Source organism: Triticum dicoccoides, unplaced genomic scaffold (assembly GCF_002162155.2).
Source record: "Triticum dicoccoides isolate Atlit2015 ecotype Zavitan unplaced genomic scaffold, WEW_v2.0 scaffold178775, whole genome shotgun sequence".
Lineage (NCBI taxonomy): Eukaryota > Viridiplantae > Streptophyta > Magnoliopsida > Poales > Poaceae > Triticum > Triticum dicoccoides.
Window position 1 is genome coordinate 1,678 of NW_021225015.1, and position 4,106 is coordinate 5,783.

General features: G+C 46.9%; 1 non-coding gene across 1 annotated transcript; it reads right to left on the bottom strand.

The window, feature by feature from the left end:
* Positions 1 to 3,320: 3,320 nt before the first annotated feature.
* Positions 3,321 to 3,398, bottom strand: TRNAK-CUU. The gene has a single exon. It is a non-coding gene; the product is annotated as a tRNA-Lys (tRNA).
* Positions 3,399 to 4,106: the final 708 nt, after the last annotated feature.

Below are 4,106 nucleotides of genomic sequence, written 5' to 3' on the forward strand. Positions count from 1 at the left end.
GGAGAAGGAGCCGGTCGAGGGCCCTGATCGTCACTCGCCGGAGGAGGAGGCGGAGTGCCCTGACTCGCCGGAGAAAGAGGAGGAGGCGGAGGCGTCCGGTTCGGAAGGTTGATGAGCTCCTTCCGCCATAGGCATGGAGTCTTCAGAGAAGAACCCATCCGAGTCTCCCCTTCTCCGGTAGGGTGGTCAAGCGGGAGGTCCTCAAATCCCTCCATTATTTCATCCACCATCACCTTAGCATATCCTTCTGGAATCATCGGCAGTGAAAAGTTTCGCCGGGTTCATTAGGAAAAACAGAGCCAATAGCCGCCTTGACCTTCATATTAATCCATTGCGTCATAAGGTGGAAATTTTGAGCCTCCGTGATAGCATCCATGGGATAGCTGGCAGGAGCCATCAAGACAAGCTCCAGCTGAAGCAGCTCGGTGGAAGCCACGCTGCTTCTCCGCTGAGATGGCGGGGTAGCTTCAGGGGAAGCTTCGGCAAGTCCTTTGCTGCGATTTGCTTCTCGTTCCTCTATCGCTTGTACCCTTGCGTGCAGCGCCTGCAGTTCGATCTGCTGCACTTTTTTCCTCCTCTCGTGGCTTTTGTAACCGCCTGCATCCGGAAACCCAACCTTCCACGGAATGGAGCCTGGCGTGCCTCGTGTCCGTCCAGGGTGCTCAGGATTTCCGAGGGCCTTTGTGAGCTCGTCGTTCTCTCTGTCTGGAAGGAACGTCCCTTTCTGCGCTGCATCGATATACTACCGAAGCTTCTTCAAGGGCATGTCAAGTTGCTCGTCTGTCCAAATGCACTTCCCTGTTACAGGGTCCTAGGTTCCGCCAGCCCCGAAGAACCAAGTCCGGCAACGGTCTGGCCAGTTCATTGTCTCTGGTTCGATCCCTTTTTCAACCAGATCATTCTCAGCCTTGGCCCACTTAGGACAGGCTACGAGGTAGCCACCTGACCCCGTGTGATGGTGAATCTTCTTCTTCGCAGCATTTTTCTTGTTTGTCACCGACATCTTCTTACTCTTTTCCGATGTCTTGTTGGCCACAAATACGGGCCAGTGATCTCTGATCTTCTCATATCTGCCCTTGAATTCTGGTGTCTCTTTTTTATCGACAAACCTATTCAGCTCTTTCTTCCACCTCCTGAATAGGTCTGCCATCCTCTTAAGAGCAAAAGACTTGATTGATTGCTCTTTAACTGGCTTCTCCGGATCATCCTCTGGCGGCAGGGTGAAATTTGACTTCAGCTCAGTCCAAAGATCATTTTTCTGCATATCATTGACATAAGACACCTCAGGGTCTTCTGTAGCCGGCTTTAACCATTGCTGGACGCTGATTGAGATCTTGTCCCTAACCAGAACCCCGCACTGAGCAGCAAATGTGTTCTTTGTTCGTATGGGTTCAATCGGTTGGCCGTCGGGCGCGATTGCTATGATCTCAAACCTTTCATCCGAGCTCAACTTTTTCTTCGGGCCTCGTCTCTTTACCTCAGTTGTGCTTGATCCGGAGGGCTAGAAAAAAGAACAAAGACTTAATTAATATGTGTACTTACCAAAACAATGAATGCATCAATTAGCTAGTCAGCACAGGCTTAACTAATATATATACCTGGCCGGACTCGGTTCGGTCACCGGAGCCATCATCACGGTCTCCTTCTTGCACCGGCATTGGGTCACCGGAGCCGTCCTCACGTTCTCCTTCTTGCACCGGCATTAGGTCACCGGAGCCAGCTTCTTCACCCTCTCCTTCCAGACCATCAGTGTCATTGAGAAACAACGAGACGGCATCACTTCCTTATGCGATTATGTCCCTCAACAACGCTTCTTTTGCTTCGTCTCGGGCGGTGTCGTGGAATTGTCACGTCAGATGTCCTTAGTGTCAGGACTTAGTCGCGAGGCCAACGCATCTATGTGGTAGCTTGAGAGGGATTGAGCGGGACGAGAGACACGATGTTTTACCAAGGTTCGGCCCCTCTCGGTGGAGGTAAAAGCCTACATCCTGCTTCATTGATATTGATGATGATGATCACGGTTACAAGAGTGCTCTATTTTGAGAGCTATTGTCTAAACCTAACTTATCCAACTTGTGGAACTTGTCAATATTCTCCCTTTTGGGGAGCCCTGCCCCTCCTTATATAGGTTGGAGGGGCGGGTTACATGTACAGTCCTATTAGGATTAGGACTAGTCTATCTCTAATACAAACCGGATACAAGTCCTGGTCGTAACTCCTTGTAGGGTAAATATTCCTCATGCATTTCCTCTTAAACCGGCCCACCATTAAACGCGAAACAGCCTTCTGGGTCTTGGGCCTTGTCATCTGTCTGTCCCGCACGCCGGATCACCAGTGAGTCATAATGACCAGGTGGGTTGCTTGTAAACCGCCAGGTCAAGGCGGGTCGCCAGTAGCTCGCCAAGTGTCAGCGGGGTCTTCAGATAATCCGCCAAGTCCGGCCGGGTTAACTTCCGGCCGGTTTACACCGCCAATCATGTAAACCGCCAATCCTCTGGCCGTTTACCAATGAAAAGCCTAGTCCGGCCGGGTTATACTTCCGACCGGTTTACGCCGCGGGGTATATCCCCGACATTAGCCCCCAAGTTTAGCTTGGATTTATTCATGGCAAAATTATGCTGCAAAATAAACACAAGAACAAATTTGACAGGTTATGCTCTGGGTTAAGAATTTTTGTAAACTGGTACCTGATCATCCTTAAGTCCTTGTTATTTCCTCCTTCTTGGAAATCCGGGTCAACAGACCAGCTTCATAATCAATTTGTCAACATTGGTTTGTCACCGAGAAATATTGTGAGGAATAACTCCTTTAACTCAGCTCCCAAAGCACCGGTTTAAGAAATATGGGTCTGAAAATACTTATCTGATATTCAGCCGGTTTGAAGATATAAAACTTGTCGGTTTAATATTACCAAAATGGCCGGTTTATAAATATTGATGGCGTCGGGTCATAATTGTTGTCGACACCGGGTCATGTAATTGATCTTCCTGATTTGCTCAAAACTAATAAAATGAAGATGTTCCTCCTTTATATGCATAATACTTGTAGCCCCCAAGTCTTAAGAAGAGAATATAGTGATAACTTAAGACTTGCTCCAATAAGTGTTTCAACCTTGAAGAAATCTGATTAGTTCATCTCAACCATATAAACTGAATACTCCATATATGTAGCCCCCAAGTGCCGGGTTGTCATGCTTGCAGCAACCTAGGACTTGTAATTGCTAATAAAACTTCAATCAGTGTAGCCCCCAAGGGCCGGCTCGATAAGATAATATTGAGCTGGGACTTGATATATTCTTCAATGAAAATAACATCATATGATGTAACCCCCGTCATGGGGCTTGAACCCACGTCCACAAGGTTAAGAGCCTTGTGCTTTACCAACTGAGCCATGGATCCTTCAATAATAGATGAAAATCTGTGTACCTTGAATTGTTGACATGAGCAATTTGTAGCCCCCAAGGGCCGGCTCATTATAATATGATGAGTCGGGTCTTCAATAAGACAAGTAAAAATGACTTTGCATTAGCCCCCAAGTGTCATGATGCATGCTTGCAGTGACATGAGACTTGCATGTAATCTTGATTTGAATAATGTAGCCCCCAAGTGCCGGGTTGTAAGCCTGCAGCGACTCGGGACTATTTCCTCCATTGTAAAATAAATCATGCCCATTGAGAAAGATAATAGCTATGGTGCTAAAGCGACTTTGGAAACCTCAATCATAATACTGGTTATTGATAATCATAATAGAAATCCAGCCATGTTGGCTATTCAAAGAATTCAAATACCTTATCTGTTGACAAGTAAATTCGGAGTTTGAATACCCGGCAGCTCTTGGCCGATGGCGATCCAAGACGCCTTCATGGTAAACCAGAATTTTCATGATCCGGCGGCTTATAGCCTTTTGAGAAAAATCCAGAACGGACAATCATTTTGAAGCATCAACTTTGGTAATGAGCTTGAACTTAATCATTTACATGTCATATTTCTGCAAATCCTGCAGAGAGTTTAAACAACATATGCCCTGGCGACTTAGCGTCAAAACCAGGGCGGGTCATAATATCTCACATATAACTACTGTGATATTGAATTTGTACTGCCGGCTTA